The 18,896-nt window shown below is 44.6% G+C and overlaps 2 long non-coding RNA genes across 2 annotated transcripts; one reads left to right on the top strand and one right to left on the bottom strand.

Moving 5' to 3' along the window:
- The first annotated feature begins 4,842 nt into the window (after positions 1-4,842).
- LOC146577425 (uncharacterized) lies at positions 4,843-5,200 on the top strand. Its single transcript, XR_014889517.1, has 2 exons — positions 4,843-4,959; positions 5,085-5,200. It is a non-coding gene; the product is annotated as an uncharacterized LOC146577425 (long non-coding RNA).
- A 10,864-nt stretch (positions 5,201-16,064) lies between these two features.
- Positions 16,065-16,999, bottom strand: LOC146577424 (uncharacterized). The gene is made up of 3 exons (XR_014889518.1): positions 16,932-16,999; positions 16,720-16,787; positions 16,065-16,209 (listed from the first exon to the last, which is right to left on the bottom strand). It is a non-coding gene; the product is annotated as an uncharacterized LOC146577424 (long non-coding RNA).
- Between the last annotated feature and the right edge of the window lie 1,897 nt (positions 17,000-18,896).

Below are 18,896 nucleotides of genomic sequence, written 5' to 3'. Positions count from 1 at the left end.
CACTCTCAAGCCCACGGCTGAGGTCGTAGTCGTGGTCCCATTCCACGGGAATGGAGTCCATGGTTGTTTGGGTGTCTCGGCCCGAGCGTTCAGTCCAGAGCTGGGCAGCCCAGGACGCTGAGCGATCGGAGGACGGCAGAGGCGACAGGAAGCCATCCCCCTAACGTTCGCTCCATAGCAGACCGGACAAATCACACTGCTCATCTAGCTCCAGGATGCTCCGGCCTGATTTCAAATCCGGTGTCTAGGACTCCAAGCCTGATGGGTTCGATTTTCAGCTAGCTCCTCCTGGGCCATGCTCAGTTTCTGCTCTGATGCCTCGAGGTCTTATTGAGGGCAGAAACCTCAGAGTCTTTTCCGTAGAAATTAGATTTAAGTCCATTGATGTTTTCCTTGCTTTGCTCCACGGCCTTTTGCGGCTCTGCTGTTCGGCTCTTCTCAGAGGTCAGCTCCTGGCCGAGCCCCGACACCTGTGCCTTCAGCTTATTTTCTCCTGGTGTTTTGTCCATTCTGAGGTGACCTCAGTTACTCCTCCTGTCCCTGGCACGCCCTTTTTGCTGCCCGATGGTCATTGTTGGTCCGTCACTGTCCTGCACAGTTTTAATGCAGAGTGGTTAAGGTCAGCATGGTTTTGCTCGGCCTCACTTTTCATCTGGGCTTAATGGGCGTCTCGTCACAGCTCTGTCAGCTGAAGCTGTCTTTTTCCATATGGCAAGAATGTAAAGAGTGTGTGAGAGGGGTGTGTCCAATCAGGCACAATGCTGGTGGCTTTGCGAGTGCCTCGTTTTCCAAATCCAGATGTTTATTTGTCACGTACACAGCAACAGAGAGAACAGTCTGTTGTTGGGATGGCTGAGGTCCTTCACCATCTTCCTGGCCTTGGTCCAGCACCGCCTGCTGTAGATTGAGTGCAGGTCAGGGTGCTCGGAGCGGATGGTGCGCTCAGCTGATTGCGCAACCCTCTGTAGTGCTTGTCTGTCCGGCATGGTGCTGTTCCCGAACCAGACAGTGATATAGCTGCTCAGGATGCTCTCAATAGTTCCTTTATATAAGGTGGTCAGAATCGGTGGTGGGAGCCGGGCCTTTCTCAATCTTCTCAGAAAGAAAAGACGCTGACAGAAATCACCCCGTGTAGTGAAACGGGCCTTGGATTACCGCTCTCCGTCTCTGCTGCATGAGATCATTTTCCTGCAGCACTGTTGACATTTTCAAGTTGTTGTTGCGGGTTCAGCTGCTTTAGCATTTAGTCAGGGTCACATCAAAGATGGTAGAGGAGAGAGCAAAGATGGTAGAGGGGAGAGCAGGAGTCCAGGGTCAGCCTCGGCTTTTCCGGGCCGACAAAGCAGCCTGTAATCAAGCATAAAGAGAAAAAACAAAACAAAACAAAAACAAACGAACAGGAAAATCATGTTGTATTGGCTGTGTTACTCAGAGAGGGGAAAAACAACGGGACCAGGCCCTGTGTCAGCCTTCTCTCCCCCTTTTTTTTGTTTTTTTTTTTTTTTCACCATATAATCCTCTCATAACCCACCAAGCTGACAGGACAACACAGGTACATGTTAAAATTCTTAAGATCATGTTTAAAGCACAAAAATGGAATTTTCTTTCATTCAGTAATCACTTGTATTAATCAATCAGAAGAAAACATGTCACAATTTGACTTTTATTAACCACTAAATTTGTCGTGTTATCACTGGTTGTGATTTTTTTTTTTTTTTTTTTGAAGTTAAGTTGTTGTCCTGCAACCCAGAGGGTTTATTTGTTAGTAGTGGATAAACTTTATTGTGTAACGGCGGGTGTATGTTAAGTTTCACTGCTTTAAACTTGCTGGAAAATCTTCACGTGTTCATGGGTGTAAGCTGTTTCTTCATTGCGTGTATGTGCGTTTGTACATGGGCTAATTTAACGTTTTTTCTCAAACGAGGCATTTCTCTAGCACGTGCCTCTCTCTCACATTTCTCTGCTTGTGTGTGTTTTTGTTTCACCTTCTTGTTGTGATGCTCCAGGCGCCTTCCCAACCTCCACAAGTCTGTTGGCCGCAATTTTATGTGTAAAACTTCTCTTAATTTCTCCTTTAATTCTCTGCTAGCTGCTGTCTTTTCCACAGCTGCTGATTCTTGCTGATTTTGTGTCCATTACTATAATTTTGCTTCGGCCGCCGTGCTTGTGGGGGCAGTTGGTCCAGCCCCATAGCCACCTGTATCATCACACTGAGAGATTTATTTAATATCATTTTCATTACTGTTAAATAGACTAGCAGGCAAGACGCCCACCTTTGCACTGCAGACTACATGCCAGTCTCCCAACACACTCCTCTCTGAGTTTCCGCTTTAAACTCCAACATCATTCACACCCTAGTCATTCAACACCTTATTTGTAGTATCATAATCAGCAAAATCAGCGTTTTACTTACAGGCATGTATCATTGTTTGCAAATCAAAATTATAAAACTCAAAAACACGCTAAACAGGAAGCAAAGTCCTCTGTGCGCGTCACAGCTCATTTGCATGTTCACACACCGTCTAAAAATAGCTCGCAGCGCTGCAGTGCGCTGTCGTCACACACAGGGTCACACAAAGCTCAGACAAAACTCTTCTATTTTATATTACAAAGACGTCTTATATTTACAATTACTGACAGGCCTGACAGATTCAGCACCTAACAAATTTCGACAAATTTAAGTTAACGGGTCCAACCGAAGAAAGCTTCACTTTTTTGTAATCAATTAACCAGTATCTGTTTCCTCCAGAACAGCCTATGGCCTGATTTCTAAAGAACCTAAACAATTTCGACAAATTTATCATAACGGGTCCAACCGAAGAAAGCTTCACTTTTTTGTAATCAATTAAACAGTATCTGTTACTTCTGGGAACAGTTTCTGACCTAACTTCTAAATCCCTAACTCAATTTAACTTTGTCCAAACAAGCACATGACACCGTTTTAAACGATGAGGAGTCTCGGTAACTCCTAGCTTATTTCGGGATGCCCTGTACCCCACAGTTAAACCAAAACTGAACTACCCCTGTTCGCCGACAGGTCAAGACCGCGCGTCCACGGCCAGGAGGGAGCGTAACCTCCGGGCTATGTGCTTCTTAGCATCTTCCAGTGCCGTCCTATAATAATTTTAACCTAACCGATTTTGAAAAATTTTACCATAACGGGTCCCACCGAAGAAAGATAACTTTTTTACGACCAATTAAACAGTCTCTGTTACTTCTGGGAACAGTTTCTGTCCTAATTTGTAAAACTATTAAACAGTATCTGTTACTTCTGGAACAGTTTCTGTCCTAATTTCCCTACCAAACTACCTGAGCCTTCAGCTCAATATCCAGGGACTCAAACCCAACATTATTACTTTCATATTTCTTCAACTTCATTAAACATTCTTAAGCAACTTTAACTGCATAACACACGGTGATTCTCATCAAAATCAAAACAGACACTCTACCAGTAATTTCAGTGAGTAGACTTTAATTTAGTCATATCCAATTTGGCACATTTTGGAAATAATTCAACAGGTAGTGCCTTACCTTTAGATAAGCCGGCTTTTGTCCACTCACATCAGACCACTGGCTCGTGCCTGTCCGTTCGACAACCTCGGACCGTCCAAACTTTTAAATTCCACCCCAATACCACAGGACGAGCCCCCAAGCTGTTAAGGTTCAAAATATTGGGGATGGAGACAAGAGAAAAAACCACAATAACAACACTGGTCCGGCCGGGTTGAGTCAAACGATGATTTAATGATCACACACGTGGGAGATGGACACTGATGCAGACAGCCTCAAAATCTCAAAAATGGTGGAGCATTGCTCAAACTTTTATAACCTCTGGTGCCTCCACCTTATCATAAAAAGCCTAAACATTCACATGCTCTCTCTCACACAGCGCCTAAGCTACGACCTTGGCTCCCTGTTTATCTGCTCCTGCTGAAATGGGGCAGAAAACTCCAGCACACTCTGTTCTCTTCTACTCAGACAAATTAGACAATAACCTTCTGCGAACAGTATTTCTTATAACTCAGCAATATAATGCATCATAAAACAATATCATTCATTCACAACAAGTCAGCAATTTAATGTAATGCAAATCAGTTCAACTAATGCAATAGTTATCAGCTTCTTCTAATTCAGGAGAATAATGCAAACTAAAACTACATAATAATTCACAATCTTTAATTAGGGGTATAACATGGCATAAAATAATATCATAATTTTACACAACAAACAATGAAAAATAAGCCTTGTAAAAGCAGAATTGATGGCAGAGTTGTTGCGTTTGATCAAATTGGATTGGACCTGGGTTGAAGTGATGTCGTACTAGTTGGTTTTATAAAGCTGAACACCAACATACTTGTTATCTCATGATAATGCAGCACATGAAGGCCACTCCTTGTCTTATAATGAATATCATCAAGTCAGTGATTACAGAGTCCACTGTAGTTTGGTGACTGTTACTCATCCTGTGTTCTGATTAATATTCCTCTCACTTAGAAACGGATCAAACTGATGGCAGCCTTGGAGCGTTGCAGGCACGAGTAGAGGAGCTTGTCGTCATCATCAGAGTGCGAACACAAAGTCTTTACAGACAAAATGGTGTCACAGTTTCTTTGAAATGGACCGTTTGATGCTCAGTTTGTACAGCTTGTGCAGCTACTTTATAAACAGAATAAAATCAGATCCAGGTTTGTTTAAGCTGGATGTGGTTTGTTCTAGCAAACAAATTGATGAGTGTAGATTAAAATGAATATGTATTATGTGAAGGCGTTCCTTTTTTATGATTATTTACAGATAGCAACAAGAGGCGACACAGAATTCACAAGGTCATCTTAAATGAGAAGAAACGCTTGGCGGCTGCTGTTGACGACTACAACAAGCTCGCTGAACCAACAAAGCAAATCGTATCCAGTGATGCCCTCATGCAGAGCGACGTTTGGCCCTGGCAGAGCACAAGTGAACGTAAGCTCTTGATTTCTAAATATCCTTTTTAAACAAACTCCCAGTATCTGAGCAGCAGTTGAATGTTTTGTTCTTGAATCATAATATGCTGCTATGTTTTCCCATCTGATGCTGTTAAACTGTAGCTGCTGCTGACCTCCGGACAAAGAGAAAGGTCTTTGAGAAGGTGATGGCTGTGAGGCGCCTGAGAGAGGAGGAGATGATCCTTTGCAGGGAGATGCAGCATCACTGGACAGTGTTGCGAATGCGATCTGTGGTTTTGGGGACAATCTCCTCAGACTGCAAGCACATCTTTTATTTATTTATACATTTGGTGATGAATTGATTGAAAATAATAGCAGATGCTAAAGTCTTACTGGATCTTTTACCTATATTTGGGTTGCTAGCTAACACTGCCTTCTCCCTTAAAAAAAAGTTTAATCACATGATCCTAACTCCTTGTGTTTATGAGGTTTGTTTGTTTGTTTGTTTACTTATATTTAATAGTTTTGTTGTTTTTACAGCCTCCCTTGTTGGCATGTCGGAGGATGCACAGAAAGGACTCCATAGCCTGGTTTAAAAACAAAGTGAACTGAAAGCTGAAACGCTCAAAGTAAAGGACGTGTACAAGAGAATCCTCAGCCACCAACCACTCCTGGAAATGGACTCGGAGGAGGAGGAGGACGTTCCAGACGATGCCGCTGAGAGTGATTTGAGCACTTCTGATGAAGACTGATTGTGTCATCATTGATGTTATGTTTGCTAGAATAAAAAGTTAATCACATCTGTTTAATGTGATTTTTATAATGTCTGTTTCAGAAATTGCTTATCAACAGACATTTTACATGTTGAGAAGAAAAATGTAATTCCCTTGGTGCAGTTGTTTACCCTGAATCATTCTTTCCCATCTAATTTAATGACTAGTGCACATGTTCAGATACAATAACATAATTTAATTCATGGGATGCTTTCTGGGCTGCTCAAATTACCACAAAATGTAAAAGCACCAGGCAGCACACTCACAAGGACATTTTTTGTTCAGTGTTTTGTTGAAGAAATCAACAAGTACAACTGAGATGTTTGCTGTAGTGGTGTGTTTGTTAAGAAGCATGCCAGCACACTGGTGAACTGACAGTCCCAGAATGCACCCGAGCCAGTGACTCGCCCCAGAACAAATGACATTAATTATCTAGAAAGACAACCGTGATCAAAGACTAAGTAAAAGAGTAGGAAACAAAAGATAAGGAAAGGTACTGTGGGGTAGGAAAGACAGGCCAGAGCCATGCAAAGTGACCTCCAGCAGGCCACAAATATGCACGTCTGTTGAAACGGTCAGATACTGACTCCATGAGGGTGGTATGAGGGCCCGAGGTCCACAGGTGGGGGTTGTGCTTACAGCCCAACACCGTGCAGGATGTTTGGCATTTGCCAGAGAACACCAAGATTGGCAACTTTGCCACTGGCGCCCTGTGCTCCTCACAGATGAAAGCAAGTTCACACTAAGTACTTGTGACAGAGTCTGGAGACATATTGGAGAACCTTCTGCTGCCTGAAACATCCACCAGCATGATGGTTGGGCAGTGGGTGACTAATGGTGTGGGTGGCATTTCTTTGGGGGACCGCACAGCCCTCATGTGCTCGGCAGAGGTAGCCTGACTGCCATTAGGTGCTGAAATTAGATCCTCAGACCCCTTGTGAGACTATATGCTGGTGCGGGTGGCCCCGGGTTCCTCCTAATGCAAGACAGCGCTAGACCTCATGTGGCTGGAGTGTGTCAGCAGTACCTGCTGTCACAGGCTGGGTCTCTGACCCAGCGCTCTGAGCCTCTCTTTTGTATTTGTTTCATTTTTGATATGTTATTAGTTTTTGTGTCAGTTCCTATCTGTCTTTAGTTTGGGTTGTTATTGTTTATTGTTCCTTGGTTTTCTATGTTTTGGGGTTTTGGTATTTATCATTATGTATTTAGGTCTGTTAAGTTTGTGTTGCCATGCTTAGTTTTAGTGTTCCTGTTTTATTTTGACAGTGTCTTGTGTTCCTTGTTCATTATAGTTAGCTTTCCTTTCTTGGTCCTGTCATTAGGGTTATGTCTGTCAGCTGTTCCCCCATGTGTCTCCACTTCCACTGATCACCTCATGTGGGTATTTAAGCCTTCTGTTTTCTGCTTGTCATTGTCGGTTCGTCTGTTTATTTGACCTCAGTCACAGTCATGGTTTTCGTCTGTTATTCTACGGTAGTCATAGTCTTTGCCTGTTATTTTCCACCACAGTTATAGTTATAGTTTTTTGGTCTCAGTCCCTCTTAGTGTTTTTGTTTCTTACTGTTTTTGTCAGTTTGCTTTGGTTTCCTGTGCCGTCATTAATAAAGGATCACTTTTCTGTTACAACTTACAACTCCTCGTCCATCATCTGCTTTTGGGTCCTGCTTCCTCACACATCGGCGCACCCCGCCGTGACACCTGCAAGACGAAGGCATTGATGCTGTGGACTGGCCCACCCATTCCCCAGACCTGAATCCATTTGAGGACATCTGGGACATCATGTCTCACTACATCCGCCAACTGCACCACAGACTGTCCAGGAGTTGGCAGATGCTTTAGTCCTGGAGTCTGGGAGGAGATCCATCAGGAGACCATCTGCCACTTCATCAGGAGCATGCCCAGGTGTTGCAGTGAGGTCATACAGGCATGTGGAGGCCACACAGACTACAGAGCCTCATTTTGACGTGTTTGAAGGACATTACATCAAACCAGATGAATGATTCTGTATTGCACTGATCAAGGAACCAACCCAATAGGAGCTAAAGGCATCCTCTTCACATTACTTAACATAGTAAGTTTATACTATGTTTAATGTGCATTTTCTTCATCAGTTTAGAACATAACATGTTAGCGCTCCCTGGTTCTTTTTGGAGACAGATCCTGAGACAGCAGGCAGCTTTGGAGAACTCATGCCAGCTGTGGTCATTAAGGAATACTTTGATTTAATATTGACTTCATGACAACTATCCTCAGGCACATATTCCTGGATATACACAATGACACGAGTAAACTCCCATTTTAGAATCGTGGCCTTCTGAAATTGATCTGTTTCTTGACAACGTAACTCTTCCAAAATTACTAGACAGTCAAGCAATGGAATTGGATTCGCCACTGACGCCAAGTGAACTCCAGGAAGCCCTGATAAGTATGCCCAATAATAAGGCTCCAGGTCCAGACGGCTTCCCTGCAGAATTCTACAAAGAATTCTGGACAATTTTGGCACCAGTATTCCACAGCATGTTGCAGGAAATCGAGGAAAAGGGCAGACTACCACCAAATATGAATTCTGCCAACATTAGTCTCCTGCTAAAACCAGGCAAAGACCCTTTATTTCCCTCAAGCTATCGTCCAATTTCTCTTTTAAATGTAGACCTTAAAATAATCTGCAAAGCTCTCTCAAAGAGATTAGAGAAAATGACCCCCCTCTTAATTCATCCTGACCAAACTGGTTTCATAAAAGGTCGGCACTCCTCAACAAACACTCGTAGATTACTTAATTTAATAGACTACTCATACGATAAAAACATCGAAGCCATAATATTATCTCTAGATGCAGAAAAAGCATTTGACAGAGTTAATTGGAAATTTTTATTCGCAACTTTACACAAATTTGGTTTTGGAAACTCTTTCATAAACTGGATAAGAATATTATACAATTCCCCAACGGCTCGTATCAGAACAAATGACCAGACATCCTCCAGCTTCTGTCTCCTGAGGGGCACCAGACAGGGATGCCCACTCTCCCCCTCACTTTTTGCAATTTTTATCGAACCTCTAGCAGCAGCATTTAGACAGGCTACAACAATTAAGGGCATAAAATGTAAGAACATAGAACATAAAATCAGTCTCTATGCGGATGATGTGTTGCTTTTTCTGCAAAACACACAAACCAACCTCTCTGAGGTAATTACTTTAATAAACTGGTTTTCAAGAGTTTCAGATTATTCAATTAACTGGCCAAAATCTACAGTTCTCCCCATTAACTGCTCCTTCCATAATTCTTCCTCTGCCCCACTGCAATCCGGAAATATTAAATATTTAGGTATTAATGTCTCTCCTAAGCTTTCAGACTTAACTAAACTAAACCACATCCCACTTCTAAAGAAAGTAGAAGGCGATCTGACTAGATGGAAATCTTTACCCATATCACTCATGGGAAGGGTCGCCACTATAAAAATGATGATCTTGCCAAAAATAAATTACTTATTTTTGATGATCCCTAACAAACCATCACAAGATTGGTTCAGATCTCTGGATTCATATATTTCCAAATTCCTTTGGAAAGATAAACCCCCGCGTATTAGCTTAAAAACGCTACAAAGAACCAAGGATAGAGGAGGATTAGATCTGCCTAATTTTCACCAATACTTCTTAGCCAACAGGCTTCAGTTCATCTCAGAATGGTTAAAACATACCTTCTTAGTTGAGCCCTGGCTAGATGTTGAACAGGCACTATGCAAGGATCTAGAGATTTCAGACCTACCATTTATTAGCTCAAACATCAAAAGACATGAATGCTTTAAAAGTATCAACATCAGCTTTTCTCTAACAGCATGGTGGGAGTTTCTAAAAATAACGGAGTCTTCATTAATCCCATGCAAACGTACACCTATCTGGAATAACCCTGACATATTACAAAACAATAATATGATTAATTTCCCAGAATGGAGTTGTAAAGGAATTAAATACTTAGAACATATATTAGAGGGAACAGAATTCATTCCATTTGACAGACTAGTTGAACAATATGGGATCAACAAGACAAGGTTTTTAGAATATCAACAAATTAAATCCATAGTAAAAAAGAAATTTAACCTCAGTCAAGTTGAATTACAAACACCACTAAGTGCGGCACATTTTCTTACTCTTAAATCCCCCAAATTATTATCTAAAATATACAGAACACTTTCTAAATTAGATGAATCAATATCCCTTCCTACTGCAAAGTGGGAAGCAGATTTATCAGTCAACCTAGACCAAAACTTCTGGTCTCAGATTTGCTTAAAAACTTTTAAATTAATTAAAAATCCCAGTCTGCAATTAATACAATACAAAATACTTCATAGAGTGCACTATACAGGTCATCGGATGTTTAAGATGGGCTTTACATCTTCCAACAACTGCTCACACTGTCAAGGCAATACACCAGACAATTACATCCACGCTCTTTGGTTCTGTCCACCAGTGCAAAAGTTTTGGCGCGAGATATGTGAAGACTTATCAAAATGTCTGAAATGTAACATTCCAACTTCCCCCTTAGTGTGTTTGTTGGGCAGCTTAGATAATGTCACTTCAGAAAAGAATATAGCCCATATGATCTTCACTGCCCTATGCATAGCCAAGAAAACAGTCCTCATGAACTGGAAAAATAAAAATAATCTTAATTCTAACCAATATAGAAATTATCTATTAGATTACATTAGTCTTGACACAGCCTCTGCCACCACATCAGATCAATTGCTCTGGGCCCCTTTTATCAGCTCCATCACCTAGTGGGGGTGGGGGGTCATAGTTTGGTCCCGCCTTCACTGTTGTGATTGGTGAGGGGGTAGGGACAGGCTTAGGGCGTCGGGGGGTTCCCCGGAGGCATCTTCCTTGGGGGGCTCAACCCGGGGTAGCGGTCACGTCCGGTTGAGGGCTCTGTTGGCTCTCAGGTGACTGTTTCCTCGCGGCTGCGTGCAGCGGGGCTAGGGGAGGGTCTGTGCTGACGGACGTGGGTTACTGACCTGGCAACCTGGCTGCCCCTGGGTGGGTCCGGGATGGGCGTGAGGTTCTGGGGGTGCTCCGTCTCTGGGCGGGGGCCCGGGCCGGGCCTCGGGGGCTCGGGTCCTGGTTGGTGTGTTGCCGGGGTTGTGGGCGGGTGGGTGCATGGGGGCCCGGCCCTGGAGCAGGGTGCCGCCGGTGCATCGAGCCGCCTGGGGGGCTCTTCAACTGGTGGGGGGGATGGTCACATCTGGCAGGAGCTTTCTTCTCTCAGGAACTCTCTGCAGGAGGGGGAGATACAGGAGAGGTGGAGGAAGATCTCAGCCTGGGCGTTTACCGTCTTATGTAGTCTGGAAGATGTGTGGTTGGTGGGGTGGGTGCAGTTTTCTCTGTGGTGGGGTTGGGTGGACTGTCCAGGGCTCTGTGGAGCCGGGGGGCGCTACTGCACTGGGCCCCGGTCTGATGGGCCTGGGCCCCCCTTCCCTGGCGGGTCGCGGAGGGTGGGAGTGCCTACTGGGGTCAGCGGGGGAGCTGGCCCCAGGGAGGGGTTACCTGCCCCTCCCTTCCTTCCCTCCCCATCTCCAGCTGCCTCCCTCTTCCCGCTCCTCCACAACCACCCACACATGCAGGGCCTTGGAGTGGGGGTATGTCACCAGGGTGCAGAGGAGGCTACCCCCCCCCCCTGTCCCCTTCTGGCTGCCTCTGCCTCAATTTTATCCCACAACTTAGACATTCACATTATTCACACTCTCATTACACATACATATAGGATCTTGGGGGTGGGCACAATCACGGAGTCCAAATCACCATCAGGGTGTATACCTCACCCCTGACGTCGTTGCCCACCTCTCAATTTTAAATACACTTAGTCATTGAGGGCTAGCAGGAGGGACCATGCGCTTACCTGCTGCTCCTTGGCAGGTAGCTCCATGCCCTCCTGGGTTTTAATTGCACCTTAGAACACATATGCATCAACACTACAATGAGCGGGTGGAGGGAGGTTTGGAGTCTTCTCCCACCCCCATTCTCTGCGGCCTGCTGGAGCGGGGGGGCTAGTAGGAGGAGTTGGCCGTCCGACTGCGGTCTGGGGTGTGGGGCCTCCCTGCTGCTGCGGAGTCGGGGTGGTCTGCCTCTCCCCACCGCAGGGAAAAGGGTAACACCACCTGGGTCTGGGTGCAATTCCCCCCTCCAGGGGCAAGGGTACCTAGACCCGGTTTGTAGAGTACGCTTGGGGAGTGTGATTGTGTGTACAGCGTCTCTTTATGTCTGTCTCCACGTTGGTTGAGTGTGGAGTGAGTGCATATGAGAGCATGAGGGTGGGAATGGATGTTTGTGTCTGTGTGTGCCTGTATGTCTGTGTCTATATGTCAGGTTGGGTATCAGACGCCACCTCTCTGGGGACACCTCAGGCCCTCCAAGGTTTGGAGGCCTATCTCCACCCACCACCACTTCCCCTGCCGGTGGCGGACTCCCTCAGGTGTCGGTGTGTTGGTGGTTCTTTGTGTCTGGGGGTGGGCGTCCGGGTACACACCGGCTCACTCCTTGGCGGCCGCTTGTCGGGGCCTGGGGCCTGGGGCTCGCTCGGGCCCCTTTGGAGGTGGGGTGCCCCCGGCCTCTCGGCCTAGGGCTCGGTCACTCAGGCGCAGCTGGGGGCCGGCGGAGCTCACGGGCGCGTCACTGCAACCCCCCTGGCTTCTGCTCCGCGGCTGCTGAGTGAGCCCTCATCTGGGACTCTCCTCAGCTCTTACTGGAACAGTGGCGCGGCTGCCCCTCTGTTGGTCTTCCTTGGTCTCTTGTGTTCTGGGGGCCTCTGGATGTCTGGAGTTTTGATCTCCTCCATACCCGCTTCACACCCTGGAGGACGGGGCTGTGGCCCCCCCACACTCCCTAGCAGATCATTACATGGAGAAACCTTTGGAATGCAAGCATGCTGATCCACACAGGTATGCACACATGGGTATTCACAGACGCGGACTAAAGCTTTCTTGGCTGCTGCCTCAAAGCACACTGTGCGCTGTCTATCTTGCGTGCTGCACAATATCGTTTATTACTTAGTAAATACTGATATCTATGACTAGCTAGTTTATTGTGATGGTGCTTTGTTTTCTCTATTATTATGTTGCTCTTTGTTGTTTGCTGTCTCCTCTGTTTGTTTGTTTGTTTGTTTGTTTGTTTGTTTGTTTGTTTTTTCTCCATACAGGTGACCCAGGAGTTTTTTTTTTTTTTGTCTCTCTTCCCCCCCCTTCTCACCGTCTCTTCTCCCCTTGGGTTTTCTTTCTTTCTCTCCCCCTCTCTCTCTCATTCATTCCCCCTGTCCTATTTATTTAAAAAAAAAAAAAAAAAAATGACAAAGGATGAACTGAAGCTCTGCCATCACGTAATGTCGCATACTGCTGTTTCTGATGTCATTTAAAAAAAAAAAAAAAAAAAAAAAAAAAAAAAAAGAATCGTGGCCTTCTTCGATCTGACTTACTGCCTCAGACTTTGGCCCTGTGTCCCCAAAACTACAGAAAATCCATGACACTGGGTAAGAGGCCTTGATCATGTTATAAGTGAGAGAGTTTGGTGTAACAGTGGTTGAACATGTCAAATCAATCCACAACATACTGCCATTCCCCAGCTGTAACCTGCATATGCATCAAACCAAAACCCAGTACCACAGCCACATGATAGACATACAGATGAGGTTAAAGGGCTGTGTCATGTTGAGATAGCTTCATCCCAAAAAAGATCAACATTCCTCAAAAACAAAAGTTTGTGAATATTTGCTGTATTGCCAGGCCTGAACCAACCTGTTAAACGTATCAAATTACTGTCATAGATATGAACCTATTTGATAGGTTTGTAGCTTGTACCTATCCGCTGGAACGTTGAAGACAATATAATTACACCGCAAAGCAAGACACGAAGTAGGCAACGTTCTTCATGTTTCTCGTGCACGGGAGGAAACCGGACAGACGCCGTTCTCTCGTCTGGCCCCAGTTGCTCTTGTCCATTCTCCCGTACCACTGTTCTTTTATTGAGGTTACATGAATATGCATAAGTTCATTAACATATGACGTCTACATTCACACATAGAGTACCTTGCCTGTGTGTGTGTGGTGGATGCGTGTGTGTGTGTGTGAGAGAGATCTGTGTGAGGTCAAGATGTGACCCTGTGAAGACTCCCTAAAGCTGGTGCCTAGAAGTCTAGCAGATTTATCTAAACAAAAGGCTCTTATACTTAAACAGATATACGTATGCTTGCTATACCATAAATCAAAGATAAACTCTCCTAGGGAGTATGTGATTTATACCAAGGACACTCTAGAGGAATGAATTCACTTCCTTCTACACAGAGTTAATACAGACCTCCTTTAAGATGAAACATTCTTTCAATCTACAAATGATTATACACTTCTAAGCATATATGAGTAAATGTTTCTAAGCATAAATGACAATCAACAATACAAAACCTATCACTATTGACTGAAACAGAATAATCCATTCAAGCCTCCATCATCATCCAAGATCACTGTGAGTATTCAGATTATTTTATCTCTATTTTCCTCTAGAATGTTTTGAAAATCAGTATTTGATCAACAGACTTTTTAAAAGTGTATTTTGATCCTATTGTTTACGCGTGTAATTGCATTTTTATTGACATTTTGACAGGAAAACCCTTAATCAAATTGTATCTTTGGTATCTATTAATAATATTAACAATAAAAGTAATGTTACATATGCAATATGCACACAATAATGATGTGCAAACAAACAAGAATAATAGAAAAAAATGACAATTAAAAGAAAAAAATAATACCCTGTATATAAAAACCACATATGACCACGACTCCAAATGTGCAATTGTCACTGTGTCAGAGGTTGTGTGTGGAGGCGTGGAAGATATGACCCAAACGCTGGACTCACGGTGCAGAAATGAAGAGGATTTATTGGAGGGTGAATGAACAAAGCAGGAACGATGGAGTGACTGGCTGAAAGACTGGAAGAATGGCTGGCTGATTAACTGAACATACAGACGGAGGGACGACATGAACATCAACATCAATGACACGACAGAGAACTGGTGAAACCGAGGAACTTAAATACACAGGTTGAATGATGACAATGATTGGAAACAGGTGAGTACAGGGCTGAACATAATCTGACTAATGACACGGGAGACAAGCTGACACGGGAAAAAACAGGAAGTGAGAACATTAATGTGGCGAACTAAACTGAACATGAACAAACTGAAATCACTGGGTCAACGACCCAGGAACCCTGACACACTGCATCTAAACATGACAGATGACATATTACAAACAGGTAGAAACGTATAATATACAACATGTTCTGAAGCTGGTACTGGTGCAGTTAGCTTTGCTTTAGGCTCCCATACACAGCACTGCTGACCCTAATCACCTCATACGAGATGTTACTTACTTTACGTGCAGTGCAGTATTGCTTTAACTTGCAATATGTTACAATAGCCAAGTCACTTCTATATTTATGAGCATGTAGACAATAATGTTGGCTGATATGTAAAACTATGAGATATCGAGTGCTGGGAAGATATTATTGATTGATCAGATTCATGAGTGTTTTATGTACTTAAGCCACAGTTAGAGAGTGAAACAGAGACTGACACTGGTTAGAATTGTACAGTAAATATTTTATTTTGAACTTTTATGCTGAACTACAAACTGTGAACTGTGCGATCTCTGCCACCTGTGGTGCCTGGTTTACTGTGTGTAAAACTGCGCAGGTTCCCATGTGTCATCCCACACTTTGCCACTGTCAGGAGAAAAACACAACAAACAACTACCACACACACAAAATAGGATCATTTAGGTTGTGACATATGACAATTTTTTAGGACGAAATATGTTCTATATTCATGCCATGCTTTATACACCTTCATTGTAATATAAATGAATCAAATCAAGTCAGAGAGTAATAATATATGAAGCAGACGTCAAGCAGGACCACAGCAGCAGCCACGATCCTTCAGAACCTGCTGGATGAGAGAGCACAGAAACTCCAGGGAAGAAGTTTAGTTAGTAACATGCATGAACTGCATTACTGAGACATGTGTGTTTACAGATGGTGGTGAGGGAGAGGGGGAGAGTTTTTAGTAAAAGGAGACGTGACTGCATCTTCAACCAATACTGAGCCTGCATAACCTGAAAGAGACAGACAGAGGGGGGGACACTAACCCCCAGCAGTCTGGTCCTATGACAGCATAACTAAGGGCTGACCTGAACCAGCCCTAACTATAAGCTCTATTAAGAAGTAAAGTCTTATGCCTACTCTTAAAAGTGTTGACCATGTCCACCTCCAAAACTTTGGAGGTGGACAGCTATCAAGCTCCTCACAGAAGAGCAGCTTGACAGCTAAAAGCTCCCAATTTACTTTAGTCCAAATACATGAATTCAAATTGAGGTGATAACTATTTATCAACAGTATGAATGTCTGTTCCCGTCCAACAAAGTTGTTACTACATACCATGTTGAGCAGGGCTTCCACTTGACTTTAACTTCTTCTTTTTCCTGAAAAACATGATATAAACAAACATTTAGTTAAGAAAGACATGCAAGTTGCATACAAAAAGGAGCCTACAAACATTTGTGTACTATTGAATGGCTCAATATATTATACAATTAGTTTACAAAAACATAAGAACCACTACAATGCTTGTACTGCCAGCATCGAGTGCATGTCAGCAAAGCAACACTGCTTACATTGTGGCTCACAAGCAAAACTAACAGAAGCAGATGTTACTGAATGGGAAGGAGCACCTCCACATCAATCACTCCTTCTGAGCATGATGTCAGGAGGACTTTAAAGAACGTAAACATCAGGAAGGCAGCACGACCAGGTCGTATCAGGTGGTATGTTCCTATTTAATGTCCTATTTGGAGCGAAATCCAGACTCAGTGGCTGAATTAGTGTAGATTCATCAAATACAAAAGCTTATGGATAGTCAGTCAGGCACAGTTCAAATCCGGGAAGTCCAAAGATGCAAACAAATCTGCACAGCAGCAGGCTAAATTACTTACATTTACAACTCTCCTGTCTACTATCTCTTCATATTTGAAAATCTTCTGTGTACGGTGTTTTCAGCATTCTGAAAAATAACAAAGGAAATATTTACATGAGGTCTGTAAAACTGGAGGAAATGAAAGAATGAAACAAAATGAAAAAAGAAATCTTATCAAACTTAACGAACCTGTCATGTGTTTCGTACATTTACAATAACATAACGACTAACCTTTCCTTTTCCTTTTTTTGGTTGGGACATCCGAGGTGTACGCCGTAGAAATTGAGGGAGATGCAGGAAGTGGAGATGGAGAGGAAGATGCAGGAGGAAGCAGAGATGAAGAGGAGGATGCAGGAGGAAGCAGAGATGAAGAGGAGGATGCAGGAGGAAGAACAGACGAAGAGGAGGATACAGGAGGAAGAACAGACAAAGAGGATGCAGGAGGAAGCAGAGACGAAGAGGAGGATGCAGGAGGAAGCAGAGACGAAGAGGAGGATGCAGGAGGAAGCAGAGACGAAGAGGAGGATGCAGGAGGAAGCAGAGACGAAGAGGAGGATGCAGGAGGAAGCAGAGATGAAGAGGAGGATGCAGGAGGAAGCAGAGATGAAGAGGAGGATGCAGGAGGAAGCAGAGACGAAGAGGAGGATGCAGGAGGAAGCAGAGACGAAGAGGAGGATGCAGGAGGAAGAACAGACAAAGAGGATGCAGGAGGAAGCAGAGATGAAGAGGAGGATGCAGGAGGAAGCAGAGATGAGGAGGAGGATGCAGGAGGAAGCAGAGATGAAGAGGAGGATGCAGGAGGAAGCAGAGATGAAGAGGAAGAAACAGGAGGAAGCAGAGATGAAGAGGAGGATGCAGGAGGAAGAACAGACAAAGAGGATGCAGGAGGAAGCAGAGATGAAGAGGAGGATGAAGGAGGAAGCAGAGATGAAGAGGAGGATGCAGGAGGAAGCAGAGATGAAGAGGAGGATGCAGGTGTAAGCAGAGATGAAGAGGAGGATGCAGGAGGAAGCAGAGATGAAGAAGAGGATGCAGGAGGAAGCAGAGATGAAGAGGAGGATGCAGGAGGAAGAACAGACAAAGAGGATGCAGGAGGAAGAACAGACGAAGAGGAGGATGCAGGAGGAAGCAGAGATGAAGAGGAGGATGCAGGAGGAAGCAGAGATGAAGAGGAGGATGCAGGAGGAAGCAGAGATGAAGAGGAGGATGCAGGAGGAAGCAGAGATGAAGAGGAAGATACAGGAGGAAGCAGAGATGAAGAGGAGGATGCAGGAGGAAGAACAGACGAAGAGGATGCAGGAGGAAGCAGAGATGAAGAGGAGGATGCAGGTGTAAGCAGAGATGAAGAGGAGGATGCAGGAGGAAGCAGAGATGAAGAAGAGGATGCAGGAGGAAGCAGAGATGAAGAGGAGGATGCAGGAGGAAGAACAGACAAAGAGGATGCAGGAGGAAGCAGAGATGAAGAGGAGGATGCAGGAGGAAGCAGAGACGAAGAGGAGGATGCAGGAGGAAGCAGAGATGAAGAGGAGGATGCAGGAGGAAGCAGAGATGAAGAGGAGGATGCAGGAGGAAGCAGAGATGAAGAGGAGGATGCAGGAGGAAGCAGAGATGAAGAGGAGGATGCAGGAGGAAGAACAGACGAAGAGGAGGATACAGGAGGAAGCAGAGATGAAGAGGAGGATGCAGGAGGAAGAACAGACGAAGAGGAGGATGCAGGAGGAAGCAGAGATGAAGAGGAGGATGCAGGAGGAAGCAGAGATGAAGAGGAGGATGCAGGAGGAAGAACAGACGAAGAGGATGCAGGAGGAAGCAGAGATGAAGAGGAGGATGCAGGAGGAAGCAGAGATGAAGAGGAGGATGCAGGAGGAAGCAGAGATGAAGAGGAGGATGCAGGAGGAAGAACAGACGAAGAGGATGAAGGAGGAAGCAGAGACGAAGAGGAGGATGCAGGAGGAAGCAGAGATGAAGAGGAGGATGCAGGAGGAAGCAGAGATGAAGAGGAGGATGCAGGAGGAAATAGAGATGAAGAGGAGGATGCAGGAGGAAGCAGAGATGAAGAGGAGGATGCAGGAGGAAGCAGAGATGAAGAGGAGGATGCAGGAGGAAATAGAGATGAAGAGGAGGATGCAGGAGGAAGCAGAGATGAAGAGGAGGATGCAGGAGGAAGCAGAGACGAAGAGGAGGATGCAGGAGGAA

This window comes from Mchenga conophoros, linkage group LG3, assembly GCF_057382185.1.
Source record: "Mchenga conophoros isolate Kocher_MC1m ecotype Shallow Benthic linkage group LG3, M_conophoros_male_GT1.1, whole genome shotgun sequence".
NCBI classification, from domain to species: Eukaryota; Metazoa; Chordata; class Actinopteri; order Cichliformes; family Cichlidae; genus Mchenga; species Mchenga conophoros.
This window is presented reverse-complemented; position numbering and strand designations above follow the sequence as displayed.